Source organism: Talpa occidentalis, unplaced genomic scaffold (assembly GCF_014898055.3).
Source record: "Talpa occidentalis isolate TD23 unplaced genomic scaffold, MPIMG_talOcc4v2.1 talOcc4.8, whole genome shotgun sequence".
Classification (NCBI taxonomy): Eukaryota; Metazoa; Chordata; class Mammalia; order Eulipotyphla; family Talpidae; genus Talpa; species Talpa occidentalis.
This window is the reverse complement of record NW_023605194.1, coordinates 49006433-49029795: the sequence shown is the minus strand read 5'-3', so window position 1 is coordinate 49029795 and position 23363 is coordinate 49006433. Positions and strand designations below refer to the sequence as shown.

Genomic DNA, 23363 nt, shown 5'->3' with positions numbered 1-23363 from the left:
AACCAAACCAAAAAAATGAAGGAATAGGTTAGGCAAGTTAGCATTTCTTCTTTTATAGTTGGAAAGATTGGAACATGATTTTTAAATTCCCCCCAACAGTTACTCCCGCAGTTTAGGGAGGATGGTTATCATTGGACTAGGGATTTCCCAGCATTCAGTAAGGGTCTTGTATCAGTGAATATTAATGAAGTTCTCCCCCCTGGCCTATTTGTACTTTCCAGAAACATCTTCACCCTTAGCAGTCTGTGGCCTGGTTGTTAGTTGATACTGTAGAATATTTGTAGTAGGTCATCCTGCTTTAGAAATTCACCGCCATGGTAGAAGGGCTCAGAGAGGTAGATTCTCTCCTTATTCTATCATTCATACTGCTTCTCTGAAAAGGTAGTCATAATACTGTCCTCGCATGTCTTCTATGAGGAGGAAATGACACACTTATTCATATCAACATAACTGACACAAAGGCGTGCTCTCCCATTCCAAGTCTCCTCTTTTTCAGCTCAGTGAAGACGTGGTCCTTGGTCACCTATTCCCAGGTAGTAAGAGGTCAGTTACTAAATACGTGGTGTACATAAGCTCAATTTCCTCACATGTTAAGTAAGGGAATAATGGAATTATCTCATATATAGTATGGCAGTATGAACTTGTGGGAGAAAGAGGGAGGGAAGGCTGGGGAGAGAGAACTTATATAGTGTGGCTAGTTTTACTTCCATTCACATTTCCATTCAGTGATCATAAAGCGTAAAATAAGCTTGACATGGGAAGTACAATTCTGATGATTCTCCACTGCACCTCGGTGACTGCATGCCACACATAGTGAGAGATTTCCACCATGAGCAGTATGAGTCTGGTGCAGATATATATATCAGTGCAACACACATATATGTAGACACATGCACACATATACATATGTGGCTTATACTGGCATATGTGTGTGTCCAAGTATAAAATGTCTTTATATCTATTTTCTCAACAACATGGCCCCTAAGCAAAACCAGCTACCCAATTAGATGTTTTATCCACAAACAACCCTCTTTTCTAATGCTTTGCCACACTTACTGAAACATGGTGTTCCACAAAGTGTCTTCAACAAGATGCTTTCTTCAAAGGTGTCTTCAAAGGTAGTTTTGACTCTGGGTGGCTTTTGTCTTCTCCTGTCACTTTAACCTGTAATCCCCAATGGGAAAATGCCACTGCAGTCTCCAGCCAGGCAGGGCAGTTGAGACAATGGCTATGAAAGAGCTGCAGGAAAGAGGTCCCCCCCTCCCCCCATGGTGTAAGGGATTAAGTGCAGTGCTGTGAAGCTATCTGCAGCCACTGCAGCACAATTTGATCCCCAGCCAGGGAGGTGACTCACATGGCGCAGCAGACCTCTCCTGTCTCACCCGCTGCTCCCCTCAGCATGTATTTCAGTCAGTCTGCCTGTTCTGCTCCCCACTCTGTCTCTCATGAATCCTCTCACCCCCGCACCTCTGGCCTGTACCCCAGTTCTTGTATGCATAAATAAATCTTAAAAAAAAAAAGAGCTACAGGGAAGTTAAAGGTGTGACTCAGGCAAGATGTTTTTGTTAATAATGACGTCTTGATTCTAACTCCTTTTTATGGTTTTGGAGGTACTGATCAAGGTGGAGTGTTTCACTGCTACTTTATGGAACTTGATTTGCCTGCCCAGTCTAGCAGAGTTCTAAGTGCAAAGGACTGCAGGGGTTCCTAGGGGAGAATGTCCATTCTGCCCACAGGTGGTCATGTCACTATAATATAGATCTGGGATTGGAATAAACTGGGGAGGATTATGATTAAGGGCCTTGAATGGAGTCTGGAAATTTATCCTTTGAATTAATTGCACAGGGAAAGTTGGTATCAGATAAATCATAATGAAATGGAAAAAAAAAAGAATTTTGTGTATGGTATGTTTAAATGAGAGTCAAAAGAAGAAAATGCAATTCTTTTGTTATTTGAATTTTTAAATTATATTTTTGTTGAAGTAACTGGTTTATAAAATCATGTATGCTCCGAGTGTATGACATTATAAATCAACATCTATGTAGACCGCATTTTGTTTGCCACTAAAAATCTAGTTTCCATGCTTCAACCTACAGTTGACCTTTTTAACTTCATGTAACCACCCTCTTACCACCTTCCCTTCTGTAACCAGGATTTTGTTCTTATATTCCAAGAATTTGTTTTGTTCATTTATTAGTTTGGTTTCTTTACTTAATTATTAAAAAAGGGATAAAATCTTGCCATTTGCAACAATATGAGTGGACATAGAAGGTACTTTGTGAAAGGAAATCAAATGGAGAAAGATAAACACTTGATGATATCACTTCTATGTAGAAGAAAATAATTCTTGCATGACAATCCTGAGAATTATTTCCTTCTCTTATTGTTAATGGCCCTTTCTAATTCTAATGCAGGAATTGATAAAGTGTAAGATATTTTAAATATATATTGTGAAGATTAGATATGTACATATGAACATACTTTCCTTATTAACACATCCATCACTTTACAAATTTATCTTTTTTTTTTGGAGAGAAGACTTAAGTTCCACTCTCAGCAAATTTCAGTGATATAAAACAGTGTTATTAACTATAGTCACCATGTTATACATTAGCCCTTATTTGTTTTATAGCTGAAGGCTTGCACACTTATATTGACCTCACTGCATCCCCCTACTCCCCAGTCCCTGACAACTACTTTTCCACTCTTGGGACTTGACGGAATTATACTAAGTGAAACGAACCAGACAAAGACAATGCCTTTTTAGATGATTTACCCTGGAACTTAGGATTTATTATTTGTTCACAAATTTCTAAGTTCTAATGATTCTAGTAAAGAACTTATAATCTACTTGACAAATATCAGAAAATTGTTGCTTGTTAAGTTTGGAGGTTTCAGTGGACCATTGAAAGTTCTTTTAAAATGAATGAACACCATTCATTTTCATTGATGAAAGTGCAATCTAGTGGGAAATGTGGAATTGGGTGGTTTGGGAATTTTCTTTTTTTTTTTCTTATAAGCTATTACCCATATTGTCTGTATTCAGTAAATTCTAGACTTAGCCATTACAGGTTACTTCCAGAGCTGTGGTTTTTAAGGAGTTCAGTTAAATTCTAACCACTAAGGTGTTTGCTTTTTTTTTTTTTTTTTTTTTAAAAAACGTTAGTCTTTTGCTATTGCTTTTGGTTAACCATGGCTCCTTCTTGGTGCAATTCTTTCTAGGACAATTTCAGGAAAGAAAATGGGTTTTCAAAGAATATGATTTGAGTCTGACACAGATTTTACTTGGCTTCAACAATGTTGATTTAGGAAAAAACAAAACACAACTTCCAGGAAGCAGGTATTGTATTTCAGAGCCAAGGCAGAACTGAGCGGAGTGAGGTTGTGTATCCAATAATAGAAATGGCGATTAATCATTGACCTTATGATGGAAATGCAGAAGAACTGAGCCACATTGTGAGATCAGGGTCTTGTGCAAGCATACATAGGGCAGGTTCACTATGGATTTGGGCAGATGGATAAAGGAAAAGCCTTCAGTGGATCTGACAGGCTTTAATACACTGTTGGGGAACCAGGTGTACAGGCACACCAGACAGGGAGGCTGGCATGCAAGGAGGCAGGCACTGGCTGGGGGGTGGGGTAAGGGGAGAAGTGGGCAGGTAACAATGTCTCTCAGCCCCCCACTAATCTTTTCTCTTTCTTTGGGATCTCTGCATTGTTCTCTCATGGTCTCACCTCTTTTGTAAATCACACTGCTCATCCTCTTGTAGCCGCTCTTATATCCCTGGCTTCCAGGCTCAGGTGTGCACACTTCTGCATGCTCATGCATCCATACTCCAAGTGTCCACAATCAGGCACACATGTCCTGTGCCTACACTCACAAGTGTCTTCTGCATCAACATGATCAAGACCGCAGGTGATAGCCACAGAGGCTAGTGGTGCAAAAAGCCTGAGTAATTCACTTACCCTACACAGGGCAATGGAATTGAAAATATGGGCCAGTAACCCAAGAAAAGTGGGAAGTAGGGTAAGAAACAGGAAATGCAGGAGTTCTGTTCTGATCCCCAGAATTCTGGGATGCTCTGGGACTCAGCAATCTCAGTAGGGTCAGGAGGATAGAATTAGACTCCACACTCTGGCTTTTCTACTTGCCAGCTGCTTGACTATGACTGAGTTATTCAACCTCTCTGATTCTCAATTCTTAATTTATAAATTATCTTAATTATCAGGTGTATGAGAAAGCTGCTGAATTATTATTTCTATCAGAATAGTGATTCTTCTGTCTCCCCTAATAGGAGACATTGACCAGCTATCTTGGGCATGTGAATGAGGCCAGCTTGAAATGCAAGTATGGATTGGTCTGTCACTATAGTCTTGTTAGAGTTGATTATCTCAAGTCATTCAAACTCCGGCAGGATCTACCTCATTTGTGAAGTTCATATTACTGCGCTCCATTTGTCTTCATTTCCTCCGCATCAACACCAGCTTGATTTTCTCATTAATGGACCATGTTCCAGAAGAGTTTAGCCACTAAACCCTTTTATGATAACAGAATCACCAAGAAGGCCCCTGTATCAGTCAGAGTCTCAGCAGGAAACAGATGGCACACTCAAATTGGATAATTTATGGAGTGTTTAATAAAAGAATGATTTAGGAAAGTGGAGACAGGTTGTAGAGAAGCTACTGGAGATGGTTCAGAACGCTGATGCTGGCCACTGCCATGTACTCTTGCTAACCCCAACCTTGGAAAGAGAGGGGTTTGAGCAATTAGTAGTGTTTAGAGACAGTGAGAGCTCCCTGACAGGAGCTATAGTCTGTTTGAAGGCAACTCTGTAGGAAAGAGTTGAAGGAATAAGTCAGTCTCATTTTCTCCCTCTGGTCTCTGGCATGTGCCCTACCTCGACTAAATCCAGTGGAAAGTCAAAGAGCAGGGGAACCTGATAATTTATTCTACAAAGGTCACCATCCTGAGGCACAGAGAAGAGAGAATAAAACTTGAGAGACAAATAGAAGATAGTTGGCTCACCCTCTCTGAGATTCCTAACTGCCAAGTGTAGCCACAGTAAGTGTATTTATTTATTTAGCAAAGATTTATTTATTTATTCATACAAGAACTGAGGTGTAGGCCAGAGGTGTAGGGAGGTGAGAGGATTCACCAGAGACAGAATGGGGAGCAGAACAGGCCGACTGACTGAAATGTATTGCTGAGGGGAGCAGCGGGTGAGTCAGTTGAGGTCTGCTGCGCTACGTGGGCTGGCTCCCTGGCCGGGGATCGAACTCATGCTGTAGTTGCTGCGGATAGCTTCATAGGTTGCATCTTAACCCCTTGCACCACCAGGGAGACAGGTAAAGGAAGAATCCTGGAGTATTCAGTGGCTTTTTCAGGCTTTTAATGATCTTTCTACATTATTTGTAGTGAGACTACCATGTGCTGTGCAGACAGGGGGCGCTGGAGGGACAGGAGGCTGGCAGGCCTCCTAGCCCCCAGTGAATCTTTACTCTTTCTGGGCTCTCTGGTGTTCTCTTGTGGTCTCTCTGCTGGTCTCTAATGCACTCTTCTGCACGGTCTTCTGCCGTCTCCTGTCCTCTGCTGTCACCCTCCTCTGCGATGTCGCCCTTATTAGGTCAGTCTCTCAGCTCAGGTGTGCCCCCTTATGCCCACCCACACCAAACTCCAGGTGCTGCCATCAGTCCAACATGTAAGACTACATGTGTCGATCATAGATGCTAATGGTGGGAGGACAGAAAAAACCTGATAACTTCCATTTACCCTACAAATGTGCAAACATATAAGTGATGTGTTGCAAGATATTTATTGCAAACATAAATTTAATAAATCCTAACCACCTTAAAGAATTTAGTCAGCGATCTGAGTTCTATGCTGACTCTACCACTTATTATCTCTAATGTGCTCTCGGGTAAGTAACTTGCCCAAGATTCAGTTTCTTGAGCTGTCGAATAGCAGCAATGATACTTCTATGAATTGTTACAAGGATTAAGTGAAATAATACAAATGAGAATATTTTGTAAGTCATAAAGCTGTATAAACATACAATTTTATTCCAAATGACCATTGTAGGGTAAGGAAAATGTCAGGCTTTTCTGCCCTCCCGCCATCAGGATAGATGATGGATCCTTGCGGTCCTGAATGTATGCCTGATGGCGGGCACCTGGAGTAGGGTGTGGGCATAGGTAGATGGGATTCACCTGGGCTAAGACTGTGCTTTTTAAGGGCGGCGTCACTGGGACGCCAGCAGAAGCCGAAAGAGAAGCCAAAAGAGAAGCCAAGAGAAGGCTGGAGAACCCAGATAGAGTGAAGACTTGCTGGGGGTTGGGAGGCCTGCCAGCCTCCCGGCCCCCCAGCACCCCTGCCTGCCGTGTACTGGGTAAATCTCAATAAAAAGACCTGCAAAAAGCTACTGAGGACTTTGACTCCTCTTTTACCCAGTCTGCTGGATCAGGAAACCTGCACTGTGTCCAGTTCCTGCCTTTACAACCATCATAATACATACACACATTATGAAAGAATATGCAAAGACTATGCTGACCCTCTATTGTCAACAAATTATGTTCTATTCTGGAAGAAAAATTACAATTCTAGTGAAGAAAACTAAGACACTTTGAAATCTATTTGGTGTTCTGTCGAAATATGATTTTGATTCTCATTGGGGAGCCAAAAAGTTTCATTTGAAGTGAAGATTGTGTGTTCATTTATACCTATGGAATCCTTGTATAACATTTCAAAATCTTTTTGTAAGATAATGGCTCTAAATAGTTATGACTTAAAAAATCTAATAAATATAGTAACTTTGTACCTCAGCATAATGAAAAAGTGATGTTTTGGCTATATCATTCCTCATTGAAATGCATTACTTTTCCCCACCAGCGTAAATCTCAGAAGTGGAGATCTTCTGTTGGTCTCCTTTCTTAACTCGTCGTTTCTCCCACAGCTCTCCCAGCTCAGAAAGTTCCCAGCACAGATGGAAGTAGAGCCTAACGCAGAATGGCCATGTACAAGGGAATTTTAAAAGTGCATCACAGAGAAGGCATTTTCCTTACTGTACTTTACGTCCCATATGGCCATTCCATTTAACTCCACCTTTCTCCTCCCAAGTGTTTCTAAATTGTCTGTCATTTTATTAAGTAAAACATCTCTTGCTGGATTTTCCAAAGAGAAGCTCCTTCGATACAGAACACTGAAAGTGAAGTCAACAATGAATTGAAGTAAGGGATTATACACATTTAGTGTGTTGAGAAGGAGGAGGCCAGCAAGCAGGAAAAAGAACAGGAGCAGCTAAGCCTGACAAGTTAAAATGTGGATACTGCTGAGGGCCTGTCCAAAGAGGAAATCATTTAGGGTCACTCAACTGAGTTGACTGCTTGAGCAGAAGCTAAAATGGGCTCTGCCCAGATGCCTAGAGTCTTTGGTGCATTGTTCAATAATGAAGTTCTTAACCTTTGCAATTTTTTTTCCTTCCACCTTGATTGTATCTTAGATGACATTTCTATGGCCAAAACATTCCCATGAGCATAACCAGGGTTTTGTGCCAATTTCTATTAATAATTCATTCCATCCCTTTCTCTTCCCAGGTTGGAATAAAAAGGAAAGGCACACATTAGTGTGAAACCATGTATATGTTCGAAAGTAGATAAAGATATTTGGATATGAATGTTGAAAAACATGTTGGTTTCATCTTTAAACTATATCAAACATCTAGCCACATTTCTCCACCTGTGCAGCACTTGCATTGACCAGAACCACCACACTGTCTCACTTGAGTTTTTGTAAGAGCTCCTGAGTAGGTTCCCTACAGCTACTCCTTCTTCTTCGATTTTAAGCTCAGTGTAGCATCCAGGGTAGTCTTTTGAAAATGCAAGTCAGATCCTATCACTCCTCTGCAAAAAACCTGTACTTGCTTCCCATTCCATTCAAAGGAAAAGCTGTAATCTTACAGTGATCCATGTGGCCTTCTATGACCTACTCTTGTTAAGTTCCACTGCCTACTGTTCTCCTACCTGCTGTGTCAGTCAGTCTTCTCCTGGCCTCACCTCATGGCCTTTGTACTAGCTGTTCCTCTTCTCTGGAGCACTCTTCTACCAGATTTTTGAATAGCTGAATTTCCTATCTTCCAGTATTTGTTACTTTTCCCTCCAGGTCTAGACTGACCATTGTATTTACCATGGCAACTCATTTCAATTCCATGCACCAAATTCCCGATCCTTCTCTCCTGTCCTCCTCTCCCCTAGCATCTATCACTTAACATACTACATGATTGTATTACTATGTTTAGTATCTTATAGTCTGCGCTACACCAAGGCAGCTCTTTTGCTTGTTTGGCTTATGATATATTTCAAGCACAAAGAACAGTGCCTGGCACATGACAAACAATAAATATTGATTGAAAGGAATTTGCTGATTCATTCATTAGGGATAAATTAAATTTGTACTTTGTACTTGGCATTGTGCTATTGGCTGAGGTAAAGTGATGAAGAACACCAGATAATGTTTCTGCTCTCAGGCAGCTCAGAGCCTTGTCATGAATCTGAGGCATTAACCCCATAACCAGAGCATGGAGTGCTCCTGTTCATTTTTTGTGCTCATGTTTGAGGAAACTGTTGATATGAGATTTTTAATCAGGAAGAGAGACATTAGTCCAGTGTAATTGTGGTCAAAGCAAAAAAAGTCTGGACATTAGTAAGGAAGGAATTTATCGAGGGACACTATTGCAATAAGGCATTATTGAGGGACACTATTGCAATAAGGCACTATTATAATAATGTTATGTGCTTGTAACAAACTCCATGTTTTAACTAAACATTGTCACCAATGCTGTAATATTAGATTCCAGTTGTTAAGCATGTTTTATTGAGAGGTATACTCTACCTATAAACACTGTCAGCAATAGGTGGGAAAACACCAACTAATATCAAAATGAGCCTGCTCAATGAACTATAAAACTGGTGGTTTTTTTGGAGCACATGAAGACTACTGTAACCTGCTACCGAAAATTGCATTTTTATAGTGAAAAATACTTCTCACAGGAGGCCTTCAACAAAGCCACGGTGTCTTAGATTTTATTTGGCAAAGTCAGTAGCTGCTCCCAACTCTAATCACACATGCTTTGGCCTCCTATAAGTACATCTGGCATTTAGACTGTGGAAAACCCTACTGGGTCTTGAATTCTCCGACAGGGTTACTGAGAAATTCACTGAAATGTATAACAGCCTTAAAATCAGTCCATAAAATTTGTGTCTGTACCTGGAATTATATAATTGTTCTGGCTGTAAGAATACTGGGCTAGGAGGCTGGGAGGAAAGAATGGTTGGAGCAGAGATAGGATGAGAGGAATATCCATGGTGTTCCTACATAGCCCATTAGTGGGCTTACTGTGTTACTTATGTCATTTACTTTCCAAACAGATTTGTGATGGGTTAATGTCCCCATTTTGTAAATTAAGAAATAGAGATTCAGAGAGGTGAATTATTCTACCTAAGTCACACAGCTAGAAGAAGGAAACTATTGATGTGAAGCCAAGTCTATCTGATTTGAGTCCTTTCTTTGCCTGATTACAACTTCAATGCTATCTGATTTGATTATGGTCTTGAGCATATCACCTGTTTCTTTTTTTCTTTTTCTTTCTTTCTTTCTACAATAGCTGGGGTGACAGGCCAGAGGCGTGGGAGGGTGAGAGGATTCACCAGAGACTGAGTGGGGAGCAGAACAGGCAGACAGACCTAAATGAACTGCTGAGGGGAGCAGCGGGCATGACAGGAGAGGTCTGCATGCCATGTGGGAATCTCCCTGGACGGCCGGGAATCGAACCTGTGCTGCAGAGCCTGCGGACAGCTTCACAGCCCTGTGCTCAACCCGCTGCGCCACAGGAGAGACCCCATATCACATGTTTCTTTGATTTTCTGTTTTCTCTGTTGGAAAGTGGAGATATAATCAGTCCAGTCCACTTCACAAATGTGATGTTAAATTAAATTTGTGTGAAAACATATATGAAAAAGATTTAAGAGCTTTACAATGGCAAGTTATTGTTGTTATGGAATTGAGTGAAATTAACATGACTTTATCTGCCTGGAATATATTTGCTGCTGTCATTTGGTTAAGGCATATTAGACATAGACAGTTGGAAGAGTACTGCTAGTCACCAGAGTCCAGGAACACACACTAAGCCTAGGGACAGAGATTCCCATATGCTTGTTAATATATGTGAAAAGTATAGTACATCTATGTTCCACTGACTGAAGCTGTTTGCAAGTTAATAAGGTATTTTTTCCATCTGTCATTTCATGGAAAGGGTACATTTATGACCTTGAACAAGTTACTTGATATTTCTGTACTTGTCTGTCATTATTGGTAATATGGTAATAATGATACCTACCTCAGAGTATTTATCCATTCACTTATTTCATACATATAAATGCCTAGTAAACACTGGATGTTATTGTAGATGTTGGAGTGCAATAATACACGAAATAGAGAAACATTCTTACTTGCTTATATTCCAATGATACATAAAAAATAAAAAATATGTACAATACAGACCACTTTATATGGCGGTGAAATGTTGAAAAAATAAAGCAGGAGAGGGAAAAATAATTATTAGGGAGGGGAAGAATGATTGGTAATTTTAGATATGGCAACTCAGATGGCTTCAATGGAAAGTGACAATTTAGTACTGACTAAAGATAGAGGAGTCACATAGCTGGCTAACCCGAGATAAAAGTATTCCTTGGGTGTTTTGTGCGTGAGGGTGATGTATATGGAAGAATTTCAAATGGACTAACATATATCACTCATTATAGGTGCTCAATACCTGTTTGTTAACTGTGAAGGTACAAAAATATTATGTGGCTATAATTTATGCAAGGGGAATTATGAATCCAGAAAGAATGACTTTGTATATAAAACTGCAAAGCAAACAAAAAAGTGTATGGGGGTGTTAAGAAATCTCAATGTAAGGTCTATTTATCAGTTGCTAAGAGCCAGCCCCACCCTTTTACATGTCTGAAGACTTTTCTTGGCTTAGTTATTGCTCATTTGCAAACTAGAATTCAGAATGGCCTTGGGTAAATTTTATGACCTGCAGACCCATTAGAGGTACCAAGGGGAGAGAACTTTTTCAGCTTCGTGTCATAGAGGACACCGATCCCTCCCTCAGTCCTTCCTTTATAGTTGTCTCTATAATAGCATATTGAGCTTAATGAACCATGGATCCGACTAGCTTTAGCATTCTGTAATTCTTTTCAGTGACCTAGTATGACTTTTTACTAGACTCTGAGATAGCAAATAAGTTTTAGCTCTTGTCCCAACTCTCATTGATTGGGAGTAATGGACTGGAGCACAGTCTTGGTAAATGCTGAGGCCTGTCTGGGCTCATTGGCAAAAAGGGTTGTGATGGTTAATTTCATGTGTCAGTGTGACTGGGCAATGGGCTGCCCAGATATTTGGTCAAACATTATTCTGGGTCTTTCTGCAGGGTGTTGTTGGAAGAGGTTAACATTAAAATTGGCAGGACTGAGTAAAGCAGATGGACCAATGTGGGTAGGCCTTATCCGGTCAGTTGATAGTTTGAGTAGAACACAAAGGTTAATCCTGCCCAGAGAAAGAAAATTTCTTCTGCTTTACTTCCATTGAACAGGGACATCAGCTTTTTCCTGCCTTTAGACTCAAACTGAAACATTGACTCCTCTTGTCTCTTGAGCTTACTGGCCTTCACACTGGAAATACAATATCATCTGTCCTGGCTCTCAGTCCTTTGGACTCAAATTAGGAATAACTTATTGATTCTCCTGGGGCTCATCCTATCATTCTTGGGTTTTTTTTCCCTCTATAATTGTGTGAACCAATTCCTTATAAAATATCTCTTTACATATGTGCATATATATATATTCCTCTTCATTCTGTTTTTTTCTGGAGGATGCTAATTAACAAAAGAGCTATGACTAATTGGTGGGAGGAATGGAGAGTGGTCACTCACATTTTCAAACTCCATTTAATTTCTATGCACAACTACATAAGAAACAAAACTAATGTTCTGAATTAATTTTTTTGTAGGTTAATGTTTAAAGACCAATCAGGCTTCCAGATGAAAGAGAGGAGTTTGTTCCATAACTTGATAGGAAGAATCTTCAAGGAGAAACTGAAAGTCTGTCTGACATTTGCAAAGCATCAGAGATTTGTGAATAGACTCTAGTTATGTTAGAAATAGACAGGGAAGTAATGGGAAATGAGGGTAGATCAAGCTTTGATTTATTTAGCCATTTGATACCACCTTTGACAACTTTGTCTACCTTGACATGCCAATAAAGTTATTAAAATGAAAACCGAAAAAAAAAAAGAGCAGAGCATTAGAGCGTAACAGTTTCATTTCTAAGTCATAGTGCCCAACAGACCAAGAGAAGCTGAGCCCAAGGCACAGAGTGACTGCTTTAATTCCAGGCTGCCACTCACCTCTGCTTGACATTTGACAGTGTACTTAAAAATGCTCCAAAGCACATCAGGGGAAATGAATGAGTAAATAATTGGTGGCCCCTTTAAAAATAGAAATATTAGGTTAGAGTTTAATTAACTGCCATAAATATTCTCAGCCTACCTGTTTAGTAAGGAGCCACTTTTACTTTTTCCTCCAATGAAGGAAAATTGCTCAAGTCACTTACTTTGCAAGGGAGCAGTATGAAAAAGTGAGGAAAGTGAGTTTCCCAACACTGAGACTACTAAGGGATGATGAGATGAAATTTCTGGAGGCTCTTAGATGTTGGGCTAGAAAACTAGTGAAGTTTGGGTGCTTATTTATCCCCACTGATGTTTTCCTGGAGGTCATACATGACAATATTTTCCTGGAAAGACCTAGTAGAATCACCAGAACACCCAGCTCCTCTTTACTTTTTTTAAAAACACTTTTTAAATGTTGCTTATTTCTGAAAGAACCACTTAATGGGAGGAAAAAGAAGACTCTTATGAAAATAATGACTATCCAGGAGAAAATAATCTAACTCTGTACATGTCTATTAACATGGACTATGTGTAAGGCAGGTCCTAAACCTCATGGAAAATACAAATATCAACACATCATCCAACCTAGTGAAAGGTGAAACACAGCAGGTTTTCAATTAATTATAATGTGGCATCAGATACTAAGATATTCAGAAATGATACAAATAAAATGTTCTGAGTGGACAAAATAAGGAAACATTAATTCTGCATAAACTAAGAGTGATGGGTGACAAGGATGGCAGTTATAAAAGATTTCTTGGAGCAGAAGGCATTTCAAAGGAGATTTCACAAATAAGAAACGTGTACAAGTAGAACTGGGGAAAGGGCAGCTTATGCCCAAAGAACTGTAATGACGAAAGCTCAGAGTTTGAAAAGCAGCAGGGAATTGAGTGGGAGATGAGATTGGTTTGGGGAAGGCATAGAGAGACTTAAATGCTAAGTTGAAATGGCTGGGGTTATTTAACAGCACTCTGACAGTGTTTGAGGCAGGAAATAGCAAGTTGGACTGAATTTTAGAAATATGCCCACTGGGGTGGAAAATGCATGTGGCGGTGATTTGGGGGGAAGGACTGGTACCTGGCTCCAAGTTGCTCCCATAATCTATGAAAATGGAACTTGGCTGGACAAAGTTTTCTGAAAAGAGGCAATTGCCATGGAGATAGAAATAGAAGGGTGATTGTAGCCATGTAACTAGGCACTCAGAATGTAAGCAGATCTCTGGAGCACTCTGCAATCTCTAAAGTCATTAGATAGTTATTAGATTATGATTAAAAAGCGTATTCTTTAATGTCAACTATTTTGGTTACCTGGATTCCATCAGTCAACTCACATCTGGACTCGCTAGTTTCCTATTTACCAAGTGACACCAGATTAGACCTTTGCCAACTCTGCCAAGGTCACAGGCTCTTTAAGAAAGAAAAAGGAAGGAGTAGAGAGGAGGAACAACTAGCTTTGAAAGGTAGCCTGGAACTTAGATTGGGACGGGCAAGTATCTAGAAAGTATTGAGCTGACAGCTGGAGAGGGAGACACCCCAGGAGAGGTAGATATCCAAGCAAGCCTATGAGAAGGTAGAGAATAGCATCAGGAGATTGCAAAGATTCAATGGTAGGCCAGTGTCTGGAGATGTATCAGCTATTGCTCTGGTGAGGGCTGAGTGGTCCTTATGTTTACAGAAATTGGGCTTTTGTTTAGGTAGGTTATCGAGGCAGGGGATCAGATCAGAAGTTGACTTAATGTTGAATAATTTTCTCTGTGTTTCATTAATTCATACAATGGTGAAACTGCAAGGGACACAAAAAATTGTCTACTCCAGCATCCTTATTAAACACACAAGGATACCAAAGCTCAGTAAGTGGTAAAGGGAAGATTATTAAAATTCCTGTATTCTCATGGAGCCATTTGTATATAGCCTATTCCAACATTTTTGTGTAGTGAAAAGGATATAAGAAAAACTGGCAAATAATACCTGGCTGTTAGCATTTTTGATGATCTGTTTTCTTACCTGTCCTGCCTACCTCACAGGACAGTTGCAAGGATCAAATGAGAGGAATGATGTGTGTGAAAGCTAAACTCCAAATTGCAGAGCAAAGCTAAATCACCATTGGTAATGTTGATAATTGATCATAGAGATTTAATGTTGGAAGTGCATTAGAGCATACCTCCTCTGGTCACATGGACTGATAAAGAACCTGAGACCCAGAGAGTTGAAAAGCGTTGCTCAAGACAAAGTTAGTGAATAATTAGCTTTTGCTTCAAGTCCTTTTCTAACAGGCTTGGTATAAATTAGCTTATAATAAATAGTGAATGGTGGAGCTGCCCCTAGAGCCCATGTGCCCTGACTCCTAGTCCTGTGTAATTTTTCTCAGTGCTGTCTTTTTAGCCTTAAATCTGACAATTTCCCTAGGAATGGGATCCAGATCCATCTAAAAGGTGGCACCTTGTCCTTGATTTGTTCACTTGGAAGTGGCATAGGAAACAGGTTTCCATTTTCTTGGGCTGTATTGTGAACTGGTGGGTTTTTCCATGGGGGGCGGGACTGGCTCTAGAGGGCAGACTTGCTCTATTTTGACTTAGATACAAAAGCATTTCAAATCAAATCATAAGCAGCAGGACAAAAACACATCTAATAATTTGCCTCTATCTCCTTTTATTCATAAATCAGTTGGATCAATAACTATTTGAAATGTGAAAGCCTTTATTTGGCATGCTGCCCAAAGAGAAAAAGGAATGTTAAAACTTTTTTGGGGAAAGAGAAGCATGCTTTTTTGTTTGAGAAAGGGGAAAGCATCAAAATCTGGCCTCTTGCCCTAGTCTGTGGGATCCAGCAATGCTATCATGGAGTGTGGAGTTTGTGCACTAATTAAAGTGTCTTACTGATGACTTGTTTGGATTCCAGGACAGGCACCAGATGTCACTCAGCCCACAACATGGAGAGTTACTCTTAATTACAACTTGAAGTTGCCCTAGTTGGAGGTGATTATCCTACCCCCTCAGCTGAATAAATTAATTCACACCGAAGAGTCTTTTTCTGCTCTCATGTCATTTTCCTTTATCTACCAAAAAATGGTGCTTTAGAGGGTATTAGTGTGCTGGCCACTTCTTAAGGATTACCTAAAAATGAAAACAAAGGCTAAAAAAGAGAATTTTCAGTCAAATAGAAATGGTACTACATATGCCTTTTGCATTTTTTCACATTCTTTGTGTTCCTTCCTTCCCCACACTTGTATCATGTGACCTGTGCCAAGGTATTTTCTTCAGAATGTGTCCAACTGCACATCCAGTCCTGGGCTGACAGTACATCTCTGCTGATTAGCACTGGAGAGAGACATCTGTCTTTAGTCAACCACAATCTGGCTTGAGTTCAGTAATTCTGATTGTTCCTTCACATGAGTATAAATGAGAGGAAAGAAAAAGCTTTAAGCTTTGGCTACAGTCGACTTTTTCACTTCCCAAACCCACAGATGCTGCTTCCAATAGAGACAAGAGTGGCTTTTATAACCAACTCAGAGAGGACTAAGCACTGAAGGGCACAGATTCTATGAGGAACCAATTATCTTTGGTTCCAACAAAGGCTAAGCCTTCACAGGGTCTCAGAACTAAGCCTGTGATATTGTTTGGATCGTAAGTATTATCTAGAAGAACTCTTTAACTTTGAGTTTTGGAATATAATAACGAAAGAATCAGAGAAGAAAATATCACAACATAGCAGGGTAACCTTATACAGGCATGTGGAATGTTTGTATTAGCCCATCCACAGTCAATATTAGGTAGAATACACTGGTATTTCTTTCTGTGCTATTCTAGAGTAAACCAACAATATATTGTCAGTAGGGAGCTGACTTTTAAAATCTTTATCTAAGAGTGCTGGTGGCCATCTTATTTTTTCCTACTCAAGTTGAATAGGAAAATGTATTGGTTTTGTCCTGAGAAAGATCCGAACTTCAGTTTCTTATTTGTCTTTCTTCATTGATGTAATGTTGGTGTACCACACTGGACGTGACTCAGAGGTATAGGGTCACACCTCTTTAGCTATATGCTACCACACCACACCTATCAACAATGTATCCATAGTCTTCCACCATAGTCCATTGGGTGATCCTTAGTTTCTTTATCTAAAAAATGGGCTCAATAATAGATACCTTAAAGGTTCCTGTGAAGATAAGAGAGCATGCCTAGCTTGTAGTAATAGAGCTAGTTGTTATCATTGCTGTTATTATCATCTTTATAATCCTGTCTACGTTTATGCTTCACTCTCCTGGTATTTGAACCAAGTGAAGTCTTCACTCAAATAGTTTTATTGAGAACCCAAAACAAGATATTTGTTCTCAATAATTGTTTATAATTAGTCAAAAACTTCTTGTTTTAAACTGGTGGTTCTCAAGGTGTCACCCTTGAGCAGCAATTTTAGCTACACATGAAAACTTGAAAGAAATGCAAATTATGACCCCATCTCAGAACTGCAGAATCAGAAACTCTGGGTGTGGGTCCAGCAAGCTGTGTTTTTAACAAGTCTTCCAGAAGCTTCTGATATGTTACAGTTTGAGAACCACTGTATTTAAGCTATAAATTCATCAGCTGCCATTGATCTATCTTTATTAATGCTTCTTATATATTGCAATATAAATATGGACAAGACAGAGGGCTTGGTAAAATAATATGGGTACCACTTTGTAGAAGTTCTTTTGGACCCTCTTCTTAATAGTCTCACTTGTGGGAAAAGTAGACCTCCCATTTAGACTGCCTCTTATGACACAAATTCTTTTCTGTTGGTAGTGCTTTCCCACTATAACATTGCCACATTAACTGTGAAGATGTCAGCAAAACAAAAGGTAGAAAGACATTAATTATAGCAGCAATAACCCCCCAAATATTCTTGCTCCTGGGCTGTGTTCCAGAGAGCAAAGCCCTGTTTAAAAACCTGTTTTACCATTATAGCATTACCTATTATGTGAGGGTCATATTGGCTTATTGTGACACCTCCCAAGTCTGAGTTCTCTGTTTTAAGCCCCAAGAGACATGACCATGAAAATTTAATAACTCACATCACCTATGATTATCTGTAACTCATTGGCTGGTTTTTCCACAATAGGGGACATGTTCTTCCTTGAATACCCCTTCTAAATTTTGTAGTTCACCTTTAAAGCATCTGAAGTCTCTGGGTTTTGTGAGAAATGATTAATAGCCTGTTATTGATTTTCAAAAGTAAGGAAACACGGTGGCATGAAACTGTGAATAGGAAACTTAAATTTTCCATTACACATTCACTTTTTAAAGGGTATTCGGAAATGACTTTCTAGGGGGAATGTCAGTGAGTTTCTAAATATTAAAAAATCTCTTCATTTGATGTTTAAAGGTGACAAATGTTCACATTTATATTGCTCTTGCTTTCTATGGTACAGAACAATCTTTTCTGAATGTATCCAAACCAGGTAAGTTATTTGGAAGAATCTCTTGTAGTTGTACATGCTGGATTGAAGGAAAAATGTGCAGATTTTTGTTCATTATGTGCATGATATATTTTTGTATGTTTACCTATAAATGGTATCATTTTATACAGAGCTTTTTAATTTCTCATGCTATTTCTGGAATGCCTTTCCTGAGGGAGTGTTAGAGTCACTATTATCAACATGGAAAACCTGGGCCCACATTGCTTAGTAATGCCACATTTGCAACCAGAACCTAGCTCTTCTAGTGTCCTTGAAGTAAAATAATTTCTGTGGGAATTCTGTGTTCCCTGAATACTGAATGTGTCCTCATAGATGATTTTATACTTCTTTTAGTGACTGAGGGTTTCCATGGTTTCTAGAAAACCCATTTCAACTTCCAGTTTTGCAATTCATACCCCACACCAAGCATACATTTGAACCTCACACTCACATGTGGTGTGTGTGCCCTTGGCATTTCTATTTTTCTTGGAAAGTACTTATTCCCCACCCAGAGCTTGGAATAGACACATTTTGACCTATTGGGTAGAATTATTCCAGTCCTTTTTTCTTATAGTTGGGTCATGCTTTGAGGGTGCTCACTTTGTGTTGAGGTGTCTTCCAGCTCCTGTCTCAAGTGGGTAAGATTGTAGTATAATGGGCTAAATGATAATCTCAAAGATATGCATTTATATATCTATACCTGTATCTGTGTCTATGTATCTGTATCTGTATCTGTCTGTATCTCTTATTTCCTGGAACCTGTAAATATTATCTTACTTGGAAAAGTGTCTTTAGATATCATTAAGTAAAAAATCTTGAAATTCTGTGATCATCTTGGATTACTGGGTAGGCTCTAAATCAACTGACAAGAGCCTTCTCTTATAAGAGAAGCAGAGGGAGATTTGAGACAGGTTGAATGGCGACTACTCACACACACAGAGGAGAAGGTTATGTGAAGACAGTGGCAGGGAATGGAATGGCTTCTGAAACTGAGGAATGATTGCAGTCACTAGAAGATGGAAGAAACAAAGAACTGATTCCACTCTGGCGTCTCCTGAGGACATGGAGCCCTGCATGAAGGCCTTGATTTCAAACTTCGGCCGCATGAAGGCCTTGATTTCAAACTTCGGCCTTCAGAACTGTGAGAGAATAAATGTCTGTGGTTTTAAGTGACAAAGTTTATGATTATTTGTCACAACAGCCACAGAAAATGGATACATATAGCTTTTGCTCTCTCCCTCTAGACCTGTAAAACCTCAGTCACCACTTCATAGGATTTATATTCAGGCATGATATCACTTCTGCCCCCATTTTTCAGTTTCATTCCAGGAGTACCATTTACCTAGAGCAAACTCTCCTTAGTATTGAGCTACCTGCTGTCCTTCCATTCTAGAATAACTTCCTCTTTTGTTTTAACTGGGGATTCGGGGTGGGGGGGTTGTTTTGTTTTTCTTTCAGCTACTTGCTTAAGATGCAATGTTTTGCTACATTTTATCCAGGATTTTCATGTCATTTATAGTGAGTAATTGATTTGCAGTCTATTATTTTTTGAGGAACAAGAATTCCCTGTATTAGGGTTCTCAGAGAAATAGAACCAGAATCTGCAGAGAAAGTCCCATGAGCTGCCATCTGCAAACTGGAGAATGGGAAGCCTAGAAATGTAGTTCACTATGTGTATGAAGGCCTAAGAACCAGAGGGGCTGATTATGTAAGTCCAGTGTGACTCTGAAGTCTTGAGAACCAGAAGTGCCAAAGCTAGGGCAGACGATGGATAGCTCAAGCAAAAAAAAAGAAAACAAATTTGCCCTTCCTCCACCTTTTTCTTCTCTTCGGGTCCTGTGATTTGGAGGATGCACACCAGCACCGGGAAGACATCTTTCCTCAGTCTACCAATTCAAATGCTAATTTCATCCTCTTAGAAACACCAGAAATTATATTTTACCAGCTTTTTGCTCCCACCTTAGCCCATTCAAGTTGACACATAGTTAACCATCACAGTTCCTTTAAATATATTATTAAAGAGAAAGTGATTTAAAAGCTTATATAATTCTTGTGTGAACAAGCATATTTAACTATTTCTATATGTTTTTGTCTATTTGTTGTTTCTTAACTAATACATTGTGGTAAAATCTGTTGTCTTGATTTCCAAAGGAAATATGACTTGACATTTCCTCTGTGATGTGAAGAAGAAATAGTGTTAGCAAGGTGGTCCATTTATTATGCTGGTATCTTAATTCAGCAGCATTCGAGGGCAGTGAAGTGGAAATCATAATGGATTTTGAGAGAAGCTTAAATTAGAGCTATGTCACCAAGGTAAGGATAGACTAACTGAAAAGTCACCAGTAGAGAGAGGAGAGGAGATTCAAAACAAATGAAATTATTTAAGGTGTTAAAATCAGAGCCAGGGTCTTTGGCTATATTTTTCAGTGTAAATTCAGCAGTGCCAGGAAAATTATTTTATCCAACTCTTTTTTTTTGACTCACTCACTGTTTTTTTAAATTATTTTATGACATCCAAACTACACTTACACCAGAGAAAAATTGACTCTTCTTTGAGAACGAGAAAGAGAGGTGGAGCACAAGGGTCTATGCGGTAGATTATGTCACCAATGCCTAAAGGGGGGGGATTCTGTACTTCTGTTATGGAAATAATGGTATAAAGCAATATTAACTCAATAAAAATACTTTAAAAAGCTGACTCAATGAAAATGTAGTTCACATTAAGATTATTATGACTATTATCACAGAGCATTATATGCCTGAAATAAGTATGCGGCTGAGAGGCTCAGTAGATGCAATTTTGCATTGCAGTGATTTCTGTACTACCTTTTTTTCTTAATAACTTATTATCTATTGTTTATTAATAAACTACTTAAAATTTAGTATTTTTTTAAAAATATAGCTTTTGTGGATCAGGAAACAGTCATGTCTTAATTGGGTCCTCTGCTTCATTGTCTCTCACTGCCTGCAATCAAGATGTTGACCTAGAGTCTGTAGTCTCACCTGAGGTTTCTACTGGGGAAAGTTTCAAGTTTACTCATGTAGCTATTCAAATAATTTAGTTCACTTAAGGGCTATTGAACCAAGGGTCTTAGTTCCCTACTGACTGGCAGGCTGAAATTTGCCCCATCCTTAGTCAGGTAGTCCTCTTCATCATTGAAATCGTGTAAGAAGGACTAGAATGAGAAAGCTAGTAAGAAGAAAGCCCAATCTTTTATAACTTAATCAGAAGGAATGTCCCATAACTGATCACATTTTATTCATCAGAAGCAAATCACTAGACCTAATCTTTATTCAAGGAGAGGGGAGTAGTCATTGGTAGCCACTTTATTTTTTTTTTAAATTTTTAAAAAAGATTTATTTATTTTTATACAAGAGCTGGGGTACAGGCCAGAGGCATGGGAGGGTGAGAGGATTCACTAGAGGCAGAGCAGGGAACAGAACAGGCAGACTGGTGAAATACACTGCTGAGGGGAGCAGCGGGAGAGACAGGAGAGCTCTGCTTCACCATATGGGATTCTCGCCGGCTGGCGGGCATCGAACCTGAGCTGCAGAGGTTATGGACAGCTTCACAGCGTGGTGCTCAACCCGCTGCGCCACTGGGGAGGCCCTTTCGGTAGCCACTTTAGAGGCTTATTAGTCTATCTACTCAGTGATACTCTTTTGGAGAGCAATAACATTGTCTAATTCATCTGCATGTTGCCATGGAGCCCAGGGAGAGTAAATTATCCATAACAGAAAAACATGACCCATTATTGGTATAATACCCTCTTCATTTATTTTGAGAGATGCTCTCATTCATACCTCACTGGTATGAATACCTCATTGGTATTTTTTAGGGTTCTTCTCTAATTTTACCTTACCTTTAGGAGCTCTATAAATGCCCCCAGGATCAGGATTCTGCTCTCTGTATAAATGATTCTTTTGGCGATCTCCTTATGCTTTAAAAACCTTCTATGACTCAGATAGATATATTCTACCTTGTCTTCACCTCTAAACTTTACACATCAGCTATCTGCCATTCAACTTCCCCATTTGATATTAAATGCTTATTACAAATAAGATGTCTGAGAAAATTCCCCACCCTCTTAATCTTTCTTCTCAGTGAATGGAAACTCATTCTTCTATGTGCTCAGGCCAAAAATCTAGAACTCATCTTGACTTCTCTGTCTCATAGTCCAGATTAATAAATGTTAATGTCTCTGTCTTCTAGTCCCTCTGTAACAGTGTGGTCCCCAGGAAAGGGGGAGGTTCCCTGCCCCACCCAAGGGAGGGTGGAGCTGAGCAGGAGGAGGAGAAGCTGCAGAAGAGACTGAGGAAGGAAGCAGGATGGAGCCAGGAGACCTGGAGAAGGCGCATGGAGCCTAGAGACACGTGAAGAAACTGCGCTTGTCTTTTGGTCGTGGACTGGGTGACACAGATGTGGGTGAGACCCGTGGGGAGGTGACAATGGCAGCTTTTATCTTGATGTTGATTTTGCTCTTTTCCTTCCAGGCTTGTCCGGTTGTTTGTGACCCTTTTCTGTGGGTCCCCACTGGAAGATGCTTTAGACTTGTGGCAGGCCTTGGGGCCTTGCTCTGGGCCAATCCCATTTGGATGGACTTTTACCCATGAGGGGATGGGTAAATTTGGGTGCTTGATTTAGAAACTAGATTCTTTGCCTTACCTGTATTGTTTCCTAGTTTTATTAAAGTTCCTTTTCATTAAAGTCTCCTATGTTTTGTGTTGATGCAGCGGATGGCAGAACCCATTTAGAATAGGCAGGTTTGCGGGGCTTGGGCTGCCCCTCTCCCTGTCCTATAACACCTCCACCTGAACCCCAACTAATATTTCTTGCCTGAATAATTCCAGTTGTCTCTTAAATATATTCTTGTTTCCACTCTTGGCTTTTGGTTGTCTATCAAAAGCTAATGTGACTTTTAAAAACTTTAAGTCAATTCTGCTCAAAACTTTCCAAGTGGATAGATGTATCGCTTGGAATAAAATTCTCACCATAGCATATGTGAACCTACATGGTCCCTTTATTTACCTGTCTGACACTATTTGCTTCCACTTTCTTTGCCTTTTCCACATGCTACAGACATACTGATCCTCTCTCTGTTTCTAGAACACATCAGCTATGATCCTCATTATTTTGGCATTTTCCTGATTTGCCAGAGTTTCATTCTTTCATGTGCAAGGAAGTAAAAAAGTCTTACAATCTACTCTTGCAAGGTTGAGAACCCAAATTCAGTGAACTTATTATTATTAAGACTGAGTCTTTAAACCTGAAAATCAGGAGCATTGATATCTAAGGGCAGGAGAGGATGAATGTCCCAATTTAAGCAGAGAGAAAGTGAATTTGATTTTCTTGTGTCTTTTTGTCCCATTTGGGCCTTCAATGATGTGGGTAATACTCACCCACATTGCACAGGGACCATCTGCTTTGCTCAAA

At 39.7% G+C, this 23363-nt stretch overlaps 1 long non-coding RNA gene across 1 annotated transcript; it reads right to left on the bottom strand.

The window, feature by feature from the left end:
* Positions 1-37: 37 nt before the first annotated feature.
* LOC119233692 (uncharacterized) lies at positions 38-13630 on the bottom strand. Its single transcript, XR_005122440.2, has 3 exons — positions 13580-13630; positions 1057-1164; positions 38-523 (listed from the first exon to the last, which is right to left on the bottom strand). It is a non-coding gene; the product is annotated as an uncharacterized LOC119233692 (long non-coding RNA).
* Positions 13631-23363: the final 9733 nt, after the last annotated feature.